Here is a 25,882-nt window from a genome sequence, read left to right as displayed (position 1 = left end):
TGTATGGATCTCAGAATTTACCAATCTACAACACATCATAATATTTTAATACTGACTCCTTTAGTAGTAGGAGATGCCTTTCCCCTTCTACACAGCAATGAGTGTAGGCTTGGAATTCTCATTTCCATTAACTTTACAAACCTTCAAGTGCATAGAGATTTACAAGACACTGAGCAAACATTTTTGAGTTATGCATTAATTTGCTTAGAAGAAAGACAACTTTGTATTTTACTTCAAAGTTTGGTGAAATGTTGAAAATGACATAGCATAAAAAGCCTTAATTCAAAATTGATTTCATGCTTTGAGCTGTGTTTGTTACTCTGTTCATACTGAACTGATATATTTTTTTAATCATAAGAAGGCAGATTAATCTCTAAGCTTTTAAGAATAGTTTTTGAGATTCAAGTTTAGAATGAAAAATTGATACATGTCCTTCCTTAAATTTTTAACACACACACACACACACACACACACACAAAGGGAGAGAAGAACTAGCTAATCTAAATTGGGAAATGAAGAGGGCTTTTTTTAAGCATGAAAATTTCATCATCTTGTCAGCTGGCAGAATGCCTGCTGTGTGGATTCACAAAGGCTAAGAATTACACTTTCATGAAATTTTCCTCACTAACTGCCCTGGTTAATTTGAAAGATAACCCACTGTTCTAATTCATTCCTCAATTGGGCGGTGCAGGTTTTATCTTTGATCTGACAAAGCATTTGTGTTAATCGTTTTGGCCCTCCACTAGACACTCTTGGGATTGTGCTTTTACAATAAATGTGTCTGTGATAGCTCTTTAGTCTATTATACTTACAATAGATCCATAGAACTGGTAATTAATTCTCCACTGCTTTGGAAATGGGAAGAATAGGTGTAGCTCTGTCAAGTACTGCTGGGAAGTTTGTTTAGCTGGTTGATTTCTGAAGTGTTCTCCTCAACTGTCCAAAAAAGTGAATCTGAGATTGAAATGTTAACATACCCTTATGCCTTGCTGATGAGTGGGAAATTCAACCTATTTTAGTACCTAGGAAGAAGATGGTGTGTCCGTTTACTGTCAGTTCCTATGTGAATTGAACCCTTATTTGAATACTTACTTAGAGTCAAACCTTTCTAAAGGTGGAGCCTGTGACAGACCCAGTGATCTGGGTAAACTCAAATGTGTTCCCCAGTCCTCATTTGTTTAAGGTGTTTGAATAGGGCAAAGTGTGTTTCTTTACCACTCTTCCTGTCCCTCTAGGTACCTGCAGAAGAACATTCTTAGAGCTCTTTGCTATTATTTTTGAATGTTGAGATATTGCTAACCCCACATGGGACTTCCCCTCCATCTAAAAAAAATGAACAGATAAGTACTGGCTATTAATCTGGTAGCCCTTGATCAGTTGCTAGGTCCAGAATTAGTGATGTAATTTCTTAGAAATTGTATCTAGGCTTTATAATCTTAGAATATTCCTGAATTATGCCTTTTGAGGACAGGGGTTATATCTTCTGTCTTATCTCTCTGATCTTTGCCACAGCCCTTCATTTTACAGTGGGTGTTCTTTGATGCTTGGTAACCAAGGGACAAACAAAGGTTAGTATTTTTAATATTTTCTGTAAATTATTTTTTCATACTGTTACACTGACAAGAGGGCTTCTTTGTGATGTACAAACTTGATATCAAGTTAACACAACTCTACAATTATTTTAAGAACCTGAAAGCATCCTTTCTTTTGTATTTTACATTATTGATTACTGCAGCTTTCAATAAACGCCTATCCACATCTCAGTAGCGTTAATTTTTTGTCCACAAGCCAAGTATGTGGCAAAGTATCAGTGCCCACAAATATTGTTATGATGCAGAATAGGCAGCCTGTCTAAGTATAATACTTTTATTGTCTTGCTAGAGAAGTCCTATGCCTAACTGGATAACATGGGGGTGATGGGTGGGGGCAGGTGAGATAGATACCTAGCTTATTCTTCTTGTTACAGCTGATCTCTTTATTTCTCTGCTTTACTTCTTATTGTATTGTTGTGGAAGAAGTACATTGTTATTTCCTTGGGGCCAATTTTTATGAGGAATTCAAAAAGTGATGCCCAGAGTATTAATATGAGCCATCATGCATGCTGTTCTTACACCCAAGATTGACTTGAAATTGCCTTTTATCGAAAACTTGATGCCACAATACAATATTGTGTAAACTATTTGTTCATAAAAATGTACACTCATTTAGCATCATGGGCGAACATTATTTATGGTACCTAGCAATGCTTAGGCAAGAGTGATTTTATGAGGAATCCACAGGATGAAATTAAGTAAATCTAATAAATGCAAGACAGAACAGCTTTTCACTTTCGACCCCAGGAAATGTGTTACTTACTAACTGGATACTCGTTGCCATTGTCTTCATTTGTTTTGTTTCTGTGGAATGCTATTGTACAATGGATCTGTTTGAGAGCCATGCTGTAGCATTCAGTAACTCTCTGCTATTCTGCTGCAAATATTCAGTGTTCAATAACCCTCAAAATTTCTCATTTCTTACCTGTGGTGATGTGGGCTGATAGTTTTTAGGTTATAGGTTGCAATATGCAGTAGTATCACAGGTATATTAGTTCAAAATAGTTTAAACTTTAAGCAGTAGGGGAATTATTTATTTATTTGTTTCTTTATATGTAGAACATTTAGAGAGAATAAATTGAGCTTTGTTTTTCTTTATAAAGGTGCTAACAGCATAATTATAAGTAGTAGTAAAGGCTTGCAACATAGAAGCAACAGATATCTATCTCAAAAACTCAGCATCATGGGCAGCCCAATACTTGCTGCCCAATGGTGCTTAAAGAGAGGTGTTTTCTTTAGGAATCCATAAAACTCATCTTAAATCTTATTAAAATGAAAAAGAACTTCCTGAGAACTGTTATTTCTTCTGGTTTCACACCATTTGATAGGTAAGTTAAACATAAATGAACACCAGACATGCCAGTATTCTAACACCCAACCCATTGATGGACAGGTGGGATGCTTTTATTTATGAATGGCTGGTTTTTCTTAGATTTAAATAAGTCAAGCTAGCTTATAACATTTTGGTGTATCTTCATGGGGTGTCCACATAGTAAAACTAATAAACAGAGCTTTTTTGATAGTTGGGGAAGAAAATTTATTACTGCACAAATCTAAGTGAAACACAGATAGATTACCCCATCCTCTAAAACATGCCAGAAACAAGAAATTAATCATAGGATAATGTTTGCTACTGCAAAAGAGTTACAGCAAATACGGTGAGATAAAACTTGCCACTTGACTTTTTAGAAAATAATTAGCATTCATCTGTAGTTTCTTTAGTTTTTATTTCATTTAATCATAACCTGATGGCATCAATTCATTTTGATAGGCTCAAAACTAGAACATGATCCTGCGGAACTAATAGGAGTTTTATACCACATTTGGAGGGATTCAAATAGAATAAACATTAAAAACTGTCCATTCTGATTATGGCCACTCAGCAGCAGGCTAGGCCACTTGTGTTGAACCTTGACTTTCAGCAACACCTGATGCAGTTTACCTCTGTAGGGAAAATTGAGGAATTTTTGAAATGCTGAGGAAATGCCATAGGAATTGTCAAATATATGACAACAACTGGGGAAACCCAGAAAACTGATATGCCAAAATAGTACAATTCCTTTCTTTGGTTTGGTTTTTCTAACATGGTCAATTTAGGGAAAACTCAACTTAGAGTCTAACTCCAGTTGCCTATAGCTGCTATCTTGTAGTAACATAAGAGATTGACCCAGAACAGATTTCATTTAACCTTTCAAAAGTGAGATTTTCACACCACTGACCTCTTTGACTTCAAGGAGCAAAGTGGAACTATCAGTTTTCTGCTGAGTATGTCAACAGAATGGGAAGCAAGCACTCTATGCAATGGTTGTCTTTCATATTTGGTTTGTATGTATATTATGACCCACAAGTGAAATCATACCTTTATAGATAGTTGCTGATAGAAATTTCCAGATGATGCTATCTAGCCTAGTCTTGCATTAAATGGAATAATCTCATGTCTGTTTAGGAAAGAATTACTTTATTGCTTTTCCAAGGCACTATAGAAAAATTCCTAACACACACACACACACACACACGATGGAAATTGAGTGCACTTATTTTATTTTAATGGATAAGTATTGGTTTGTTTTAAGCTTAGCAAAGGATGGCTTTACCATATACCCTTACCAATATCCATGTTATCAACATACCATTTTGTAAAGCAGTATATAACTTGTACTCTTGGTTTAAAACTTGTCTGATTTGAATAGCACCTTCAGAAATTTCTGTGGCTTTTATTTTGTGCCATGATACAAGTGTTTTTTTTTTTTTTTTAAGCTCTGCAGTCGGGTCCTTTATTTCTCTTTTGCACACTAGGTCATGAACTCGTATGGAATGGGCTTCAGCAGCTTGGGCTCTTTCCCGTTTGTCCTCACAAAGTGTGCTTCTCTGGGTGGTGCAGGCTGGCGCTTCAGCTGAACCCAGGTGCCCTTCTCCTTGGCCTCCTTCTTCTTCTGGTCGTTCTCCTTCACCCGCTTCAGGAAGCTGTCTCTGCTCTTCGAGTGCTTGATGTGCTCAATCCACACGTTGATCCTCTTGGCCAGAATCTCACCCTTAACTTGCTTGTTTACAATGATGCCCACGGCATGCTGGGTGACATTGTAGACTCTTCCGGTTTTGCCGTGGTAACACTTGTGGAGCATTCCTTTTTGAACAGTACCCATTCCCTTGATGTCTACAATGTCACCCTTCTTGTAGATAAGCATGTATGTGGCCAAAGGAACAACTCTATGTTTCCTAAAAGGCCTAGAGAACATATACCGGGTGCCTCTCCTCTTTCCCTTTGTGTTTGTCATTTTGGCGAGTTAACTGGAAGATGGCTGCCGCCGATACAAGTTTTCAAATTGGTGCTCTATCTTGTTTGTTGAAAGGGCTTCTCATTCAGGCAGTACAGGTTCTTGGAGGGATGCTTTTCAGGTCTTACTGAAAACCCAGATGATTTGCTAGGTAACTCTCAGGATCCAGAGCTAATAGGCTACAGACTAAACTAAGACTGACATTGCTCAGGATTTATGTTTATATGTATACTTCAGGATTTAGAGACCATGCAGACTGCAGTTGAGACTTTCAACTCCAGCTTTCCATTTAGTGATGTAGTGATGTTCCAGATCTCAACAGGAGGTTGAAGTACCTTTCACAGTGATTGCCTAAGACCATCAGAAACCCCAGCTATTGGCATTGCAATTCATAATATAGAAACATGAGGAACTCTATTAAAGGGTCTGAGCATTAGGAAGTTTTAGCACCACTGCTTTAGAAAGGCCCAATGAAGACTTTCTAAGACTTGGAGTAACAAAATACCCAAGGGAGCAAATATGGATACAAAGTGTGGGACAGAAACTGAAGGAGGGGTTGTCTGGAGACCATTCCACCTGGGTATCCATCCCATGTGCAGTTACCAAAGGTAGACATTGATGTGGATGTCAGGAAGTGCATGCTGACAGCAGCCTGATAAGGCTGTCTCCTTAGAGGTCCCCCAGAGTCTGACATACCCAGAGGCAGATGCTCACAGCTTACCATTGATCTGATCAAGGGTTCCCAGTGGAGAAGTTAGAGAGAAGACTGAAGGAGCTGAAAGTGTTGGTGGCCCCATGAGGAGAGCAACAATACCAACCAACCAGAGCTCCCCAGGGACTAAACCACCAGCCTGGAAGCACATATGGAGGGACACATGACTCCATCTGTGTATGTAGGGGAGGAGGGCTTTGTCGGGCATAGGTGAGAGAGGAGATCTTTGGTCACACGAAGGCTGAACACTGAGCGCGTGGGGAGACACTCGAGGGTGGGGAGGTGGGAGTGGGGGGTAGGTGGGAGCACACCCTCATAGAAGCAGGAGGAGGGGGATGGGATAGGGGGTTCTTGGGTGGTGGGGGGAATGGGGTAACAGGATAAAATCTGAAATGTAAATATAATATCCAATAAAAAAAAGGAACAAAAAAGAATTTTTTTGTAGTGTAGCTCAATATTTCTCAAACTTTTTCATCTTTAGGACCCCAGTAGATTCCTAAAATACTAAAGATGCTAATGAGTTTTTAAATATGAATTCATGTTTTTAGATTAAAACCAAGGCACTAAAGTATGAATTTTTATGAGTAATTTTTATGAGTAAATAAAAATATAATAATTTTTAAGTGCTGGATATTGGTAGCATTTGGTTTTAATCCTAGTACATGGGAGGCAGAGGCAGCAGTATTCCTGTGAGATTAAGCCAAGTTCGGTATCTAAATTATAAGTTCCAGGCCATCCAATGCTACATAATGGAACCCTATCTCAAAAAAAGCCCCTTTTGGGAAAAAAAATAGCTTCATAAATAATCTAATATAGACAGTTGTATTGTTTTATATATTTTTAAAATTTATTTCTTACCTGTCTTAGAAGATAGCTGAATTCTCACATCTCCTTCAGCATCTCATATTGTGATTTGCTATTGGTATGTAAAGAAAATTTTGTTTTACACAGGAATGTCATTGGGAAAAGAAGAAGCATGTTTTTATTAGCCCTTTCTGTTAACTACTGACATCATTTGGTGGGGGGGGGGGGGTCACTACACCAAGTCTTATACCAAAGTAGGTTTTTATTAAGTGTTTGGGGGTAGCTATGTATATGTGTTCATATAGATACATACTTGTGTACATGGTGCACATGCACATGTATGCCGGTGCATGTGTAGGCCAGAACTCGGTGTTGGGTTTATTTTCTTCATTAACTTCTATACCTTATTTTTCTGGAGAAAGGGCTCTCTTAGTGGACCTAGAACTCACTGGTTTAGCTAGACTGGCTGGTCAGCAAGCCCCAGGGATCCTTCTATGTTCACCTCTCCACTGGTAGGATTACAGTAACACATACCACTCTGCTCAGCTTTTTTACATGGGTGCTGGGGATCAAATTTGTATATTTCTACTTTCAGTTAATATTTTATTGACTGAGCCAGCCCCTTGTGTTATAATAGATTTAAATATGTTACTTTGTCTTAAACCTTGAGTGGATCATTTAGAAAATATTGCTTAGGTGGCTTATAATTCTTTTCCAAATGTTATTACATCTTACAAAGCAATTTTTGAAAATCAGATATTTTAATCAGCCTCATTATAAAAGCTTTTAAATATTGGGGCACTATATTAATATTCCAATAGAAATGCATTGAACAGTGGGATTTTTTATTGGTAACAAATATTGTCAGTTGATTTTTTTTTTTTTTTGAAGTGACAGGAAATGTCACTTGAAGTGAGGAAATGTCTGCTAGGTACTTAGGTCTGAATAACCATAGTTTATCTATCAGTTACTCTTTCAGGTAAAAATGGATTTCTCCGAACAAAATAGTTAGCTCAGTTCCCAACTCAGACAGTTGTACAAGTGTTTCCTCTGGAGACAACTACTGTATCTTTACATATGATAATAAAAGGGATACAAATGTAGAATTGAACTTCTTACTAAGATTCTGCTCTCTGAGTGAATGGTATTGCTAAATGAACCTAGCTTACTTATGTATCAGGTATTGTGAGTGTGTGGTGATAAGGAATGCAAAAGCTAATAGTATAATTTGTAGCCACTGCTTTTATTAATGCTCGCACACCAGACATTTTATTATATACATAAAATTTTCCACCGTCAGTACAATTGCAAATCCAATGGAAAAGACTTACAGGTTTTTAGTTGTGGGTTCAAGAACTTTACTAGTGCTCTAGCAACTTGTCCTAAAAAATGTACCCTTTGAGACTGTAGCTATGGCCCTAGTGGGTTAAGAGCACTTATTGTGCAAGTATGAGGGCCCGAGTTCAAATTTACAAAACTAGTAAAAAAAAAAAAAAAGTCTCATGCATACCCGAATACCCATAACTCTAGCACCACATGAGGCAGAGATAGGAGGATCACTAAGACTCACTGTCTGCCCAGCTTAGCTCTGAGCTTAGTGACAGAGACCCTGGGTCAAAGGAATAAGGTGAGAAGTGACAGAACAGAACACCCAACCTCTTCCTCTAGCTTCCATGCATGTATGGAAATATATGCCCACACACAGACATCATGTATATACTTCCAACTCTATATAGTAAATTTTAAAAAGGAAAAAAAAAAATAAAATTTGTCTGCAGGAATATATTGATGAGTAATTGCTTATAATAGTGAAAAATGGATGTGACTTACATATCTCAGATATCAATTATTGCTAAACAAAGGCATATCACCAGAATAGTATAACGTGCAGTGAACTGAAACAATGTTTTGTTAGATTAAAGACATAGAAATGTTAATGGGGAAAACAAGGAAACAATTTTGCTTAAAATTGGTTCAACTATGTTATAAAAATATGATGTACCTATATAGATCTATGTCTGAAAAATAATTAGAAAAAATCAGAATATTAAGAATATTAATATTAATATTAATATTAATGATTAGCTTCATTAGTAAGAATGTGGGCTATTTTAGTTTTCATATTTATTTTTGTGTTAGTGCTATAATAAATATTATGTTTAAGGGGGTATTTTGGTTATATTTTTAATATATATTTTATCATTTACAATAAACTTTACTGTAGCAAATTTCATTGTAAACTTTACTGTAGCATATTGTATTGTGTATATGGATATACACTTTACTGTAGCATATTGTATTGTGCAAATGGATAAAATCAAGTAACTACTCCTAGTAGTCACAGTAGAGTATGAGGGCCCTTATTTAGGGAGGGGGTATGTTATTTACTACTATACTAAATAGGCTGTAAGTTTCAGAGCTGTACACATGCAAGTTAGTAGCTTCCTTATTTCGCAAAGTGACAAAAATTGGTTTGAATATAAAATGAAATTGTCAGGACAATTCTGCCAAAGAATATTGAGGAAAAAACTTTTAATGTTTACATTGGGGCCTCATAGATTTTATAGCTCAATTTGGGAAAGAAACTTTTCTTCAACTCATTACTTCCTCTCAGTGGCTCATAAGGATAGAGAAAACCTCGAAAGTTTATTTAAGTAGTCATTTTAACAGTCATTGAATCTGTTTATCTGAAATTACCTTGAGGTCTTAAATCATTAAGAAGGCTAACTTTGTCTTTGGTGGACAACCATTTTAGCCTACTCACATCTGTAGCGGTTTGTGCTTTTGCAAATTATACCAAACGTATAGATAGATTCCTGTACCTACAACCATTAGTCAAAATACAAAGCAGTTCCATCACAAACCAGTCTCATTTCACTGTCTGTGCAAATCCTAAATTTGTTCTGATCACTACAGGTTTGTCTTTTCAAGAATGTAAAATGCATCCATATAGTATGCAGCCTTTGAGACTGTCTTGTCATAGAGGCCTTTTTTATTGCTGAATATTATACCATATTGTGTGTGTGTGTGTGTGTGTGTGTGTGTGTGTGTGTGTGTGTGTGTGTGTGTGTGTGTGTTTGAACCATTTAAGTGGATGATTTATATTGTTTCCAGTTGGGGACAATTATGGAATCAGGTGCTGCAAACATTGTATACAGATTTTGGATGAGTACGTTCTCATTTCTCTAGAATAAGCATCCAGGAGCAATATTGGTAGCCCATAGAATAATTGTATGTTTGAAATTGTTAAGCATTACCAAACTATTTTTCAAAATGATGATATCATTTTACATTCCTATTAGCACTATGTAAGAGTTCCATTTATTTTACATCCTTGTTGGTACTTGGTTTTTTTTTTTTTTTTTTTTTTTTTTAAATTTGAACTGTGGGCATGAAGTGACATGTCTTTGTGACTTTAATATTAATATCCCTGATGCCTACTGACAGTGAAGACTTTTCATGCATTTACTTGGCTTCGGTCTTAGTTACTTTTCTGTTGCCATGACAAAGCATGATGACAAAGGCACTTATAAAAGAAAGCATTTAATTTGGAGGCTCATTGTAGAAGGGTAGAGTCCATGACCATCATAATTGGGAACATGGCATCAAGCAGGCATGGCATGGCATTGGAGCAATAACTGAGAGCTTATACCTAGTCCACAAGTATGAGGCTTACAGAGAACTAATTATGAATGTTTTGGGCGTTTGAAACCTCAAAGTCCACCCTCAGTGACATACCTCCTACAACAAGACCATATTTCCTAATCCTTCTTCCTAAACTGTTATACTAACTACGGAGCATATATTCAAATGGTGTACTGTCTTTCTGGTATACTGTATCAAATATTTTTTAACTTGTTTTTTATTTGGATTGCTTTCTTTTTATTGTTCGTTTTTGATAGTTTTTCATCTATTCTAGATACAAGTCCTTTGTTGAATATGTGATTTATAAGTGTTTTCCCCAAGTCTGTAGCTTGCATTGGTCTCTGTAAAAATATTTTTACCGAGGCATAGTGGCACATGCCTTTAATACCAGCACTTGGGCAGCAGATGCAGGAGGATCTCTGTGAGTTTGAGGATAGCTTGATCTACATAGTTTCAGAACAGCCAGAGCTATACAGTCTCAAAAAACAAACTTTAAATCATTATTATTGTCTGTCTGGATGCACATGCTGTGTATGGAGATATCAAGAGAACTCCCTGGAGAAGGGTTCTCTCTTTTACCTTTACATGGGTTGTGGGAATCTAATTCAAGGTTAGAGTTGTTTGGTTGGACAGCAAATGCTTTACTTGATGAGCCATCTCACTGGTGCTTTGTTTTGGTAACTTAAAGTAATCTTTCACAGAGCAAAACTTATTATCAAATTCAATAAATCAGTATTTTTGTTTTCTATACTGTACTTTTACTTGCAAGTTGAAGGGTTCATACACACACATATGTATACATATCTATACATACACACTCATACACAATCTAGATAAAACTTCTGTCTTGAGCTAGGGTTTTTATATGAAGCTTAGGACCAACTGCTTTCTTGTAAGGTTGTACTCTATTGAATTGAATTGCCTCTTTGTCTTTGTCAATAATCTTTTGTGCAGACTAGAATGGGACTATTTTTAGACATTTTTTCCTCTTCCACTGATCTTTGTGTTATCAATTTGTCAATATTGATTACTGTTAGCTTTGATTTTTTTTCAGACCCTACTTTTATTAATAGTTCTTAAATGCTTTAACCTCCCTTCTACCCTACTACCCATCAGAGGTAATGGAAAAGAAAGATTATTAGGAATATGGGGGAAGTGGACCTGTTTCGAAAGTGTTCTTTGGAACAAATCCAATTTGCATTGTCAGGAAATCAGCAGTTCAGTTCACAGGAATCAGCAGTGACAGCTTGATACACTTGCAAACACTTTATAAATATACCAGCAGTCTAGTTTAGTAGTGTTGGGATAGCAAACACGAATCACCAGCGGTGACATGACCAAGCAGAAAAAGCCAGGCCTCCACAGAATAGGCAGGAGTGACCAGGACCAGCAGGGATGCCATGAGAAGTTCTCTCTCTCTCTCTCTCTCTCTCTCTCTCTCTCTCTCTCTCTCTCCTGGTTATTTTTTTTCGAGACAGGGTTTCTCTGTGTAGTCCTGGCTATCCTGTAGACCAGGCTGGCCTCAAACTCAGAAATCTGCCTGCCTCTGCCTCCCAAGTGCTGGGATTAAAGGCGTGCACTACCACCGCCCGGCGAAAAGTTTTCTCAAAGATGCATATATCAGAGGTGAAGACAGGAGACTAAGAAGTGTTACAAAGCTAGCTATGCAAGCCTCATCACTGTCTGTTGAATCCTATTTATATTCCCTCCAAACATCACATGTCCTCTCATGGGTTTTACCTCAGCATGTGATTCTGTCTTAGCAAAACTCCATGTGAGTCTGTATCAGCTCACATCACTCTGCCAATCAGCCTGAGTCTGCTGAAGCAGCCAGAAGCCACTAGAACACCACGAGAAGTTTTTGGTGTGTTTCTTTGTATAAAATCAAGACAAATGATAACCAGTAAGGAATTGCAAGGCAAACTAATACCATCCAGCATCATCTGTCCACTGTCTGTAGGGTCTTTCTTAGCATCATGTGTCCTTTCATGTGTTTGCTTTAGCAAAACATCCTTTCACCTGGATCTGCTTCAGGGAACCATTCCTTACGTGTCTGCTTAGTGAAAGAAACATCTTCTAATCCGTGTCTGCTTCAGGAGAACGTTCCAGCAAAATGTCATCCAACACAACCGACTTTCCAGAGAAACCTTAAGTTGCCACTTCAGATTACTCTGGCTTTACATGTAGCATAAGTACTCATGTTTTATTTTCAAAACTGCTTTAGCCATTCTAGTCCTTTTGCATTTCTGTGAAAGTGTGGAATGAGCTTGTCTTCAACACCAAAGTAATCTTCATAGATGGCTGTGCGTATGGTTGTTGTTATTGAAGTCTGTGTTATTTGGGGAAGAATTGGCATTATTTTTATGTCCAGGCTTCCAGTCTATTAGTACTTTCTCTTCATGTACTTTTCAGGTCCTTTTGAGCTCTTAACACTTGGTGCTTTTCAGCCTACTGTCTTGTAGTTGTTTTGCTGGATTGGTACTTAAGTGCTCATTCCTGTAGAAGATTATTAAGCCTTAAGTGGTGATTTCAGTTGTATTTCTGGTATATAGAAATAGAACTGTACATTTATTTGTTCTAGTATTTTTATAATTCAGAAAGCTATATGTAGGACGTGTGTAGTACTCATGTTACTGCCTAGCACATGGCTACTTGTCATATACTTAGTAAACGATTTTTTCCCCAAAAAAGAAAGTTAGAAAGTAAATAATTCAATTCTCAACAAAGCGTGTATGTGTGAGTGTGTGTGTGTGTGTGTGTGTGTGTGTGTGTGTGTATACAGCCCTTAAGTTTTATATCATAAATCCATGTACTGGTGCAAACATTTAACCTCAATACTGCCATGTCTTTTAAGAATATCAACTTATAAATATGCTGTTACTTTCGTAAAAGATCATATTTATATGAGTTTATTACTTAGGTTTCTAATACATATTTAGCAGATGACAAAGATTACACCTGAATGATGGAGATTTTTTTTTTAATTTTCACTTTGATTTTTGCTATTTAAATGTTTTACAGCAGGTATATATTATATTAATTAAAATAATAAAGTTCCTTAAGAAGGAAGCATAAAAGGATGACTTTTCAGTGTTAGTTGATAAAGAGATTAAGTGCTTGAGTTCTAGATCTTAATGCTGCCCAGTCATTTCTGTTTTCTAACCATTATGGAAGATCGAAGGATTATAGTGTGACATAATAGAATATTTAAACTTTGAATCTTTGAGAATGCTGGGCAGTTTGTTTGGATTATATTCATCCTCCTTCACCTACCTCTTCCCAGGTGAGATAAATCATTAGTGCATTAGATGGCTTATCAGTCTATTTTTTTTTTTTCAAGACAGGGTTTCTCTGTGTAGCCCTGGCTGTCCTGGAACTCATTCTGTAGACCAGGCTGGCCTCGAACTCCTTGTCAGTCTTAATAATGGAACTATTTTTTTTCAGGAATGTATAAATGTCTTTATTTAAAATACAAAATAAATTATCTGTAAGTATGGACAAAAGACAACAAGGAAACCTTTATATATTGTTGGTGGGAATCAGTAACTGATGGTTATAGTGACCAGTCAGCCAGCCAGTTCTGTCTTCATTTGTTTTCTTCAGATGATTTCGCTGACGTTATCAATGATGAAGTCATGGAATATTTTTAAGAACACTACATATAGAATCTTTCTTCACTATCTTTTTTTTTTTTTGAGGCAGAGTATCATTGTGTAGTTCTGGTTGGCTTAGTTTTTACTATGAAGACCAAGCTGTCTTCAAACTCACAGAGATCCACTTGTCTTCCAAGTGCTAGAATTAAAGTGAAGTTCCACCACACCTGGCCACCGTAGCATTTCTTTTATATAATTTATTTGCTTATCTGTTATCAAGACAAAGATGGTCTGTCTTGACCATGGCTGCATGTTGAATCACATGAGCAGGTGATTTGATTTTTTTTTTTTTTTAGAGTATCTGATGATATAACTTTATCTGGAATGTTACTAGAATTTATGTGGTAAATTCTCCCATGTGATTATTAAACCTTACAAAAGAACACTTGTTGAGGAATTCTAATCTAATGTGAAATAACCATTGAATACTTTAATGTGATCTTTGTGGGTTATATATGAGAATATTAAAAGATATATATTAGTTTTCATACTTACAACAAGTTAACTGTATTTTTAAAAGAGAATTTTTAAAATAAGTTTTTTGGTATCCAGAAATAATTGTATAAAAGCAAAATTCCAGTTACACATTTTTAATAGGACTTTGCCATCCTTATTAAGTCTTCTAGTATATTGCTGACACTTTACAAAGAGCTGATAGTTAACATTTCTCAATTTTGTCTGTTTTCTGTTTTATGATTTATAAATCTAAGTGAGGAGTATTTGTATATAGAAAGGGCAGTTTGGAGACTGGATTTTGTATATTTCAGTATTTTCTCTTAGGAATCACATAATAGCAATAAGGCTTTGAAGCTTCTTCAGTATATAGGAACTTGAATGAAAATATATGACTTTACGTCTTTTGAAACGTTTTGCTTTCCTTCAGGGTTCCTATGATAACTTTGAAAATTTTATAAATCTATCTCTAGGTGCTGTATCAGGATTTGTGAAAGGCTGTCTGGATCCTCCTGCCTAAACGTTGTTGTTAGTGTTTCCTCCTATGGCTATCTTTGAGCAAGAGAAAAATGATTTTAAGAAGAGGGGATATTCCACTGTGTTCATAAACATTGTATATCGCACACTACATATCAAAACAGTTTTGTCCAATTTTTATACACTTCCTAATTACAAGATTTTTGGAAGATAGGCATACTAATACCATCTAGTATTTTCCAACTTGGGATAACAGATTTTTCCATTGTGAGTTAATGAGAAATAATATTTTGGTTTGTCCTATTGACAGTGTCCTTTGCCTTATAGAAGCTTTGCAATTTTATGAGGTCCCATTTGTCGATTCTTGATCTTAGAGCATAAGCCATTGGTGTTCTGTTCAGGAACTTTTCCCCTGTGCCTAGGTATTCAAGGGTCTTTCCCACCTTCTCTTCTAATAGTTTCAGTGTATCTGGTTTTATGTGAAGGTCCTTTATCCACTTGGACTTGAGCTTTGTATAAGGGGATAAGAATGGATTAATTTGCATCCTTCTACATGCTGACCTCCAGTTGGACCAGCACCATTTGTTGAAAATGCTGACCTTTTTCCACTGGATGGTTTTAGCTCCCTTGTCAAAGATCAAGTGACCATAGGTGTGCGGGTTCATTTCTGGATCTTCAATTCTATTCCATTGATCTTCCTCCCTGTCTCTGTACCAATACCCTGCAGTTTTTATTACTATTGCTCTGTAGTACAGCTTGAGGTCAGGGATGGTGATTTCCCCCAGAAGTTCTTTTATTGTTGAGAATAGTTCTTGCTATCTTGGGTTTTTGTTGTTCCAAATGAATTTGCAAATTGCTCTTTCTATCTCTATGAAGAATGATTTAGAATTTTCATGGGGATTGCATTGAATCTTTAGATTGCTTTTGGCAAGAAGGCTAGTTTTACTAAATTAATCCTGCCAATCCACGAGCATGGAAGATCTTTCCATCTTCTAAGATCTTCTTCAATTTCTTTCTTCAGAGACTTGAAGTTCTTGTCATACAGATCTTTCACTTGCTTGGCTAGATTCACTCCAAGATATTTTATATTATTTGTGACTATTGTGAAGGGTGTCATTTCCCTAATTTTGTTCTTAGCCTGTTTATTCTTTGAGTAGAGGAAGGCTACTGATTTGTTTGAGTTGATTTTTATATCCAGCCACTTTGCTGAAGTCGTTTATCAGGTTTAGGAGTTCTCTGGTAGAAGTTTTAGGGTCACTTAAGTATACGATCATATCATCTGCAAATAGTGAAATTTTGATTTTTTCCTTTCCTATTTGTACCCCTTTGACTTCCTTTTGTTGTCTAATCGCTCTATCTAGGACTTCCAGTACTATATTGAATAGGTAGGCTGAGAGTGGGCAGCCATGTCTAGTCCCTGATCTTAGTGGGATTGCTTCAAGTTTTTCTCTATTTAGCTTGATTTTGGCTACTGGCTTGCTGTATATTGCTTTTACTATGTTTAGATATGGGCCTTGAATTCCTGATCTTTCCAAGACTTTCAACATGAAGGGATGTTGAATTTTGTCAAATATTTTCTCAGCATTTAGTGAGATGTTCATGTGTTTGTTTTCTTTGAGTTTGTTTATATAGTGGATTACATTAATGGATTTCCGAATATTGAACCATCCCTGCATTCCTGGATAAAGCCTACTTAATCATGGTAGATGATTGTTTTGATGTGTTCTTGGATTTGGTTTGCAAGATTTTTATTGAGTATTTTTGTATTGATATTCATAAGAGAGATTGGTCTGAAGTTTTCTTTCTTTGTTGGGTCTTTGTTAGGTTTAGGTATGAGCGTGATTGTAGCTTTATAGAACGAATTGGGTAATGTTCCTTCTGTTTCTATTCTGTGGAATAGTTTGAAGAGAATTGGTATTAGGTCTTTCTTGAAGGTCTGATAGAATTCTGCACTAAAACCATCTAGTCCCAGACATTTTTTGATGGGGAGGCTTTTAATGACTGCTTCTATTTCTTTAAGGGTTATGGGACTGTTTAGATGGTTTATCTGCTCCTGATTTATTTTGTTACCTGGTATCTGTCTAGAAAATTGTCCATTGCATTCAGATTTTCCAATTTTGTTGAGTATAGGCCTTTGTAGTAGGATCTGATGATTTTTTGGCTTTCCTTAGTTTTTGTTATGTCTCCCTTTTCAGTTCTGGTTTTATTAATTTGGTTACTGTCTCTATGTTCTTTGGTTCGTTTGGCTGAGGGTTTATGTATCTTGTTAATTTTCTCAAAGAACCAGCTCCTGGTTTTGTTGATATTTTATGTAATTCTTTCCATTTATACTTGGTTGATTTCAGCCCTGAGTTTGATTATTTCCTGTTGTTTACTCATCTTGGGTGTATTCACTTCTTTTTCTTCTAAAGCTTTAGGGTGCTCTGTCAAGTTGTTAGTGTATGCTCTCTCCAGTTTCTTTGTGTAGGCACTTAGAGCTATGAGTTTTCCTCTTAGTACTGCTTTCGTGGAGTCTCACAAGTTTTGGTATGATGTGTCCTCATTTTCATTAAATTCTAAAAAGTCTTTCATTTCTTTCTTTATTTCTTCCTTGACCAAGTCATCATTGAGTAGAACATTGTTCAGTTTCTACATGTATGTTGGCTTTCCATTGTTTTTGTCATTATTAATGACCAGCCTTTGTCCGTGGTGATCTGATAGGGTGCAAGGGATTATTTCAATTTTTTGTATCTGTTGAGGCCTGTTTTGTGACCAATTATATGGTCTGTTTTTGAGAAGGTACCATGAGGTGCTGGAAAAAAAAGGGTATATTCTTGTGTTTTAAGATGAGATGTTCTATAGATACCAGTTAAATTCGTTTGGTTCATAAATTCTGTTAGTTTCATTGTGTCACTTTTTAGTTTCTGTTTCCATGATCTGTGCATTGCTGAGAGTGGGGTGTTGAAATCCCCCACTATTATTGTGTGAGGTGTAATGTATGCTTTGAGCTTTAGTAAAGTTTCTTTTGTGTATGTGGGTGCCCTTGCATTTGGGGCATAGATGTTCAAAATTGAGAGTTCATCTTGGTACATTTTTTCTTTGATGAGTATGAAGTGTTTTTCCTTATCTTTTTTGATTAGTTTGTTCGAAAGTCGATTTTATTTGATATTAGAATTGCTACTCCAGCTTGTTTTTTTTTTGGGGGGGGGGGGGGGGCGGGGGACCGTTTGCTTGGAAGATTGTTTTCCATCCTTTTACTCTGAGGTAATTTCAGTCTTTTTCACTGAGATACATTTCTTGTAAGCAGCAAAATTCTGCATCCTGTTTATGTATCCAGTTTGATGGTCTATGTCTTTTTATTGGAGAATTGAGTCCATTGATATTAAGAGATTAAGGAGAAATGAATGTTGTTTCCTGTTATTTTTGTTATTGGCAGTGGAGATATGTTTGTATAGCTACCTTTTAGGGTTGTTGGAAGATTACTTTCTTGCTTTTTCTAGGTTGTAGTTTCCCTCCTTGTGCTGGAGTTTTTCATCAATTATCCTTTGAAGTGCTGGATTTGTGGGAAGAGGTTGTGTACATTTGGTTTTGTCATGAAATAAGTTTGTTTCTCCGTCAGTAGTGATTGAGAGTTTTGCTGGATATAGTAGTCTGGGCTGGCATTTGGGTTCTCTTAGGGTCTGTATGATATCAGTCCAGAATCTTCTGGCTTTTATAGTCTCTGGTGAGAAGTCTGGTGTAATTCTTATAGGTCTACCTTTATATGTTACTTTACCTTTTTCCCTTACTGCTTTTAGTATTTTTCTTCATTTTGTACATTTGATGTTTTGATTATTATGTGACAGTAGGAATTTCTTTTCTGGTCTAGTCTATTTGAGGTTCTGTAGGCTTCTTGTATGTTCATGGACATCTCTTTCTTTAGGTTAGGCAAGTTTTCCTCTATAATTTTGTTGAAGATATTTACTGGTCCTTTAAGTTGGGAGTCTTCACCCTCATCTATACCTATTATACTTAGGCTTGGTCTTCTCATTGTGTCCTGGATTTCCTGGATGTTTTGAGTTAGGAGCTTTTTGCAGTTTTCATTTTCTTTGACAATTGTGTCAATGTTTTCCATGGTATCTTCTGCACATGAGATTCTCTCTTCTATCTCTTGTATTCTGTTAGTGATGCTTGCATCTATGACTCTTGATCTTTTTTCTAGGTTTTCTATCTCCAGGGTAGTCTCCCTTTGAGATTTCTTTATTGTTTCTACTTCCATTTTTAGATCCTGGATGGTTTTGTTTAATTCCTTCACCTGTTTGGTTGTGTTTTCTTTCACTTCTTTAAGGGATATTTGTGTTTCCTCTTTAAGGGCTTGTACTTGTTTACCTGCGTTCTCCTCAAATTCTTGGAGAGTGTTATTTATGTCCTTAAAGTCCTCTGTCGTCATCATGAGAAGTGATTTTAATTCTGAATCGTACTTTTCTGGTGTGATCGGGTTACCAGGGCTTGCTATGATGGGAGAACTGGGTTCTGATGATGCCAAGTAACTTTGGTTTCTGTTGCTTATGTTCTTGAGCTTGCCTTTCGCCATCTTGTGTTTGTGTTTTGCCATCTGGTTAACTCTAGTGCTACCTGCACTCACTGTCTCTGACTGGAGCCTCTCTTTCTAGTTATCTTGCTTGTGTCAGAACTCCTCAGGGTCCAGATATCTCTGTGATCCTGTGATCTTGAGCTCCAGCTCCTCTGAGTGCAGTGGCTCTAGGATGTCTCAGGATATTGTGTCTCCACAGTAGCAGACCAGCTAGGTGTCGGCTGCTCTGGGTACATTGTCTCTTCTAGGATGTCTCAGGATAAGGTGTCTTCATGGAAGCAGACCAGCTAGGTGTCTGCCCCAGCCACAAGGACTGCCATTGACTAACTTAGTTGAAGTTGATAGTGATTTATAGTTGCCAATTCTGTTGTGGCCACATGATACTGAAGAGAATGATGTGAGACCCCCATTACATAGTGACCAGAATAAAATGAAGCCAGTATTAACAGCAGGAAATCCACTGAAGGGAGAGAAAAACCAAGACAACACTTTAGCTTTTAGTTCCTCGGGCACACTTTTAGTTCCCCCCAAAGTCATCAAATCAATCTTCAATGAAAAAATTTCCTGAAGACGTCATCTGGGCTCCGCAATGTGAAGCCAAACTCAAATGGCTTGTCAAAATGAATTCCAGGTCTTCCTCCACCACCATTTAATCTTCATTTGCTGTATTTGTCATAGATGACCCGCTTTTATCCTGTAACACTTTGTATGCCTCGGCTATTTGTTTGAATTTCTGCTGTTTCTTCTTTATTTTCAAAATTTTTGTCTAGATGCCATTTATGTCTGTTTTTAATATGATCTTTAATATCCTTAGTTGAGGCATGTCTCTGCATGCCCAGAACTTAGTCGTAATCCACCATGTTTTAACAAATTGTTGGAAGAAACCCAAGGGTACAGCAAAGGCCAGCGATGGGGGAGGTTTCCTAATGGCTCTGGCACAGACGAGGTGGTGGTGGTGGTGGCAGCTTCTCCTTTTGCTTTCTTTTCTCGTTTTTTTTCCCCTCCCTCACTTTCATTTTTTAATTTGTGTTTCTTGCTTGCTGCTTGGAAAAGAAGCTGACCTTTCCTTTTATTTAGTAGAATGGTTGGTGTTGTTCCCTGAGCAGTGAGTAGGAATTTTACTTCTTAACAACAAAGTTCCAAAGAGTCCAGTTTGTGTAGTTTTTCTTAGCTGGCAGCTCTATCTTTTTCTTGCTGGTATCACATCTAAATAGCTAGAATATTTTGAGAAAGCCTTAGCGTCATGCTATCTGTAGGTATATATATATATATATATATATATTGCTGTTTTTGTGTCTTCTCTTCCCTAGCCTTGGCATGCACAAAGTGCTCTCTTTCAGAAAAAAAAAAGTGATGAGACCCAGTTAGCTTTTCCTCCCATCAGTTGTTATGTTTATTGATCACATAGTCACTGGAACTGGTAAAAGGTTAAGAGAAATCAGTATAAGTACCAAAGTGGCTTATGATAGAATGTCAAATTCAGACTTACAAAAGAATCCTCAGGAAAATTTGTCTCATCCAGTTTTCTTAGCAGTTAGAACCTCTTCGCTTCCATACCTAACTAGTGACTGCAGTGCACCTAATGGACTGGTAGAAGATATAGTTCAACAGTTAAGTGCTCCCTATAAGACTTGTACAGCCTTGATTTCAAGGAGCCTATCTTCACCATATACGTTTCAAATGACTGTTTTTCCATTTACCAGATTAAATATGTTGGCACAATTGTGCATTTCTGTTTTAAGTTGACAATAGAAGCAACTACAGGAAGCATGAGTTTAGATGATGTTTTTGGTTGGACCATCATTTTAATCGGTAAAACTGCTGTACTGTCCTCCCTTTATCAGGTAGAGTAAAGTACAATGTGTAGGACCTGACTTCTTAATAAAAGTCTGGCAAACAGCTAAACTATCTAAGTCACACACTAGGGAATGCTTTGTCTTTTGTATTAAATGCCTGTTAAAGTGCCCAAAACTCAAGGACAGTGACTCAGCAGACACTTAATTTTATATGGCTTTGCATTCACTAAAAGCATCTGAATTTCTGTTTCTATAGTTGCAAACACATGGACTGTAAAGAGCAATTCATTTTGAAAAGCAAAGTTGAATTTGGTCCTTTGATAATCTATCAGATGATTTCAGGCCGTCCTCACAGATGTTAATGTCTGATCTCCATCATGACTTGGCATTTGTTTTGTAGCAAAAAAAGATGGGGGAAAAGTTAGAATTTGGTAACATTAAAATTAGCCAGATGCATATTTTGGAAGTTTGGGGACCCTTTCTGCTTTTTGAGCTTCTATATATGGCACCTATTATGTTTAATTTATGGCACCTATTATGTTTTATTGACTATATTAATAAAGAATATGCCTGAGGCCAAATTTTGAATTTTATAAATGTTAATATATTTGTAAAATAGTTCTAAGCAATCTTTGTGGGCTTTTAAGAAATTGTGTAGCCAACTCTCCCTAAGAAAGACTGTGCAAAATATTTACATATATGTGTATATGTATATATTATATATATTTAAAATTTGGACTAAGATCTATGAGCTTTAAAACAGTCTATTATTGTTAGGTGTTATAATTTTTTTTAAGAGTTAAGAATAGTTACTTTTCTTCTAAAGTAGTTAATCAAGCAGTTGTTGAAGAGAAAGATGTGTTGTGTCTATCTTCTGTTTAAAAGAAGTACTGTACCTCGGGTTAAAAAACATTAGCGATGGTTAGTGAGTGAAAGCAAGTCAATAGAGTACAGTAAATGCAGTTACACATGACAATCTGTTTGGCTGGTACTGAACATGAAGGTTTTTTGAGATACTCGTTTCCCTTCCAATGAAAATACATTAATCATAGAATCATACAGTATCTTTATTTCTCATTGAAGAAGTTCGGAAGAGTGCTGACCAGGTTGTTGCTATTTTGCTAGGAGGGTTGGGGAAGAGTGTCATGAAACTCTACAGACATCACCTTCTTTTTGTTCAAACCTTTGACTAGCTTTGCCTTTGTCCTTTTAGGACACATTGCTGTTTATTCTGAATGTTGTCAGAACTTTTGCCATAAAACAGCAATGAAGTGAGTTAAATGAGAAACTTACAAGTGCACAGAGTTACTTCCATCACTCTGTTAGAGTTAATTTTTAAACAGTCTCTACATTTAGGGAGAAAATCGTTAAAACCCCCAGATTGCAAAAGCTGTGCCACTTCTGAGAGCTTTGGGGCAATCCTCTGATATGTAATTGCTTTTACATCAGTCATAAGAGAGAGGCAAGAATGCGCTTTCCTTGAACTTAACAGTTTGGGCAATTTTCTATAATCCAGTAAATACAAATTGTAGCTTGATTATTCATCTACGTCTGTCAAGCAAATTTTAATGGATGAATGAATGAGTCAAATCTATGCATGGAAATATACAAATGTGCAAAATCTGGGTCTAATTACCAGGCTGCTGAATTTACGCAAGGTCAGGTAAACAAGGCACCAGTGTAATGATTATTAATTGTTAATAATGCCTTTGGGAAAACATTCACATTTTCCTTCTGAATACCTAACAGTTTGCCTTTCTAGTCATTTCTAAACTATCAATGTTAGCCGGTCTAAAAAACCAGAAACATTTGTACCCTACTTTTCTCCTTTCCCTCTAATTGCTTACTAATTCTTTTTGAAATAACAGGTAAGATGTAATACATTTTTCAGACCTCTATTGAAAATCACAGTTTAATGTGATGGTGAGAGAATCAAGGGAGGTAACATACTCACACAGAAGAATGAAATAGCTGCTATCTTTTGTCTCCACTGAAGGGAAGAGCACCCCTCCCATCCTTACACCCTCTTTTCAAAACCTAGCCAGCATTATAAAACACAAAACCAAAGTGCTGAGAAAGGAAGGAAATCAAAGCAGGCCCCCTCCTATTTACCAGAATAAGTCAACATTTGATTGTATCTTGATATTCTATAAAATGGATGTTGGAAAAAGAATACTATCGATGAGTAGTTTCCCATCAAAATGTCCAAGGGGCAAAGTAATTGAGGGAGTATTTGCAGAGGTTTTTCTTAGTTTAGGCAACTCTTGATCACAGTTTTGTTTGTAGCTGTGCTGTCATTAAGGGCTCTCTGTGTCTGGAAGGATACCCTCTTCCCAGCTTTAATCCAAAAGTCATAAATTGTAGAACTAACATGTCATCTGTAGGTCACCCATGCGAAAACACTGTATCTAGAGAAACCTATCTTGCTGCCAATATGCTTTGGAAATCTTTGAATATTTTACATTAATGGTACTGCTGGCAATCTCTTGCTGGGCTGTCTTCTCATCTTTCACATTCAGAAGTTTTCCTCTATGGCTAATCTAAACACATTCGCTCTGTTCTAGGCTTCAATTCCAGCTACATGCCTGTGTTCACTGTTAACATTTGCACATTGTTCCTTTCTGCTTTTAAACAAAGGTAGCACACATCAATTTTTTTTCCAGGATTTTGTTTCAGTTATGGTTGCCTATAGGGGGTTAAAATATGCTAGATATAAATTAAACTGACTTGCATAATTTTTGACCTTAGATTCCTAGGTAGCATCCTATCTTTTTTGATATAGCACTTTGAGAATATGCCACAAACTTCGTGCATCCTTCTGAGAGCTGTGGTAGTTGAAATCTATGTAGAAGTGTAGCACAAGTCTTTATTATGGCTCTGAGACATTGACTTATCCCTCTGTTTTCCCCACACACTTTCCTTTGGAACACTGTTGAGTAACTGTTCCTTTCATCAGGCCTTATATTCCTTTGTCTGCCAGATTCATCCTTGTCTGCTTGCCATCTCTCTTTAAATTACCCTCAGTCTTAACAACCCATGGCCTTCCATGCATGTTGGACAACACCTATAACCCTACAATTAGAATGCTGAGACAGGAAGGTTGACATGGATTAGAAGCCAGGCTGGGCCATATAGTAAATTCCAGTCCAATCTCTAGGAGACTTTTTATAGGCATCATAATTATGGAATGTTATTTTGTGTTTTGATTTCTTCAGAAGTTTGACTATGTGTTTTTTTTCTCTACTCTATCAAAGTGTGTTGTTTTATTTGGCAAATCATTTATTCACTATAACATTGAAGAATTCTGGAGAGCAGAAGAAAGAAAAAATAAATATTTTTAAGCCATCATTCAAATACTTTGTTAACACTTCTATGTACACAGTGCCATTTAACTCTTGCAGTGCCATTTAAGGTGGAATAAGGAATTTGAACCTTATAGGAAGAAAATCAGTTAATGCTGGAAGGATAATTTGTACAGCTAAAATGTAATGTGGGTCCTTTTCTGATTCAAAGCCAAAGCCTGCCTATGTATCTGTGTATCTATGTATCTGTGTATCTGTGTATCTGTGCATCTATGTATCTATGTATCTATCTATCTATGTATGTTTCTATGTATCTATCTATCTATGTATCTATGTATCTGTCTATGTATCTATGTATCTATATATCTATGTATCTATGTATGTATCTATGTATCTATATATCTATGTATCTATCCATGTATCTATCTATCTATCTATCTATCTATCTATCTATCTATCTATCTATCTATCTATCTATCTTTATGTTCCATAAAGGAGTGACATTTTGCATCCTAGTCAACCCTTTTATAGAAAGTTAAAAGAACAAAAGATGTATTCAATTATTGATTGAATTTGTGACTGTGGATATCTGAATTGCTTCTGCTTCTTTTCTTTTACTCATTTGCTATCTAAATGGTGTGAATCAGCAACAAAATAGCCAAAGTCTTAGTGAGGGCCTTCCTTCTCTATTCTCAGAGAGGGCTAGGACATCAGAGCATCAGTGGTTGACAGTTAGGTTCCAACCTTAAGACAGTGCTTAAAACAAATTCTTTTATCTGTTTAAATATTTTTTTCTTATACTAGTCCGAGTATTCATTGATATTTTTAATTATCACTTTTCTTGTTTATTTGCATTTCATTTTTTAAAAATAAATCTCATTGTCAAAGCAAGAATAATCTGTTTCTGCCAGTGAACTAATAAAATGCCAATTTCAGAATAATGCATATTCTAAAGTATATATAAAATGTATGGAGTATTTTTTTTCCTCTCTCGGAGTGCTTCATGAATAAACCAGAGTGCTCACTAAAAAAACATATTCTTACTGACTTCCATTTCGAACCTAGTGCTAAGTTGTTAATTTGTCTGTAGGTAAGGGAAAGCTGGCATTGTATCTTATAGAAAATAAAGTTGTTTACACATTCTATTAAAACTGAATTTTATGGGATATATTTATTGTCAAATAATAGATATAAAGATTAAGAAGTAAGATTGTCCTAAGAATGAGAAGAATTTCAGATTGATGGTCACAGGCAATGTTACTGAGCTTTGGGATGACAAAAATATCTGTTTTAGTTATCTAAGGTTTCTTCTTAGCAACTTCTCTGCATATCGATAAGTTCAACACATTTTGCAAGCATTCACTAATGCCATAATACATTCACCGTATCTTCCATCTTAATTTTTTACTATTATTGATTGAGGATTCAATTGAGAAATGTGTTTAGAACCCTGCTTTCTGTGGTAATCACAGAAGTCAGTGGGAAGACAAGAAAATTGTATTGCAAGAAATTGTGTGCGTTTGTGTTTTGTGTTTCAGCATAGATTATCTCTGCCAAAATAATAGCTGTCATTTTGTTCTTGTTATATTAGTGGCCTGTAGCTTGCTGTTACTCCTTTTGC

General features: G+C 36.3%; 1 protein-coding gene and 2 pseudogenes across 2 annotated transcripts in view; 1 reads left to right on the top strand and 2 right to left on the bottom strand.

The window, feature by feature from the left end:
- The window catches only part of Pola1 (DNA polymerase alpha 1, catalytic subunit), a 299,315-nt gene that overhangs the window by 152,358 nt on the left and 121,075 nt on the right, over nucleotides 1–25,882 (top strand). The window lies entirely within an intron of this gene.
- Nucleotides 4,385–4,908, bottom strand: LOC117694213 (large ribosomal subunit protein eL21 pseudogene; annotated as a pseudogene).
- On the bottom strand, nucleotides 19,434–20,023 carry LOC117694212 (dnaJ homolog subfamily B member 6 pseudogene; annotated as a pseudogene).

Source organism: Arvicanthis niloticus, chromosome X (assembly GCF_011762505.2).
Source record: "Arvicanthis niloticus isolate mArvNil1 chromosome X, mArvNil1.pat.X, whole genome shotgun sequence".
Lineage (NCBI taxonomy): Eukaryota > Metazoa > Chordata > Mammalia > Rodentia > Muridae > Arvicanthis > Arvicanthis niloticus.
This window is presented reverse-complemented; position numbering and strand designations above follow the sequence as displayed.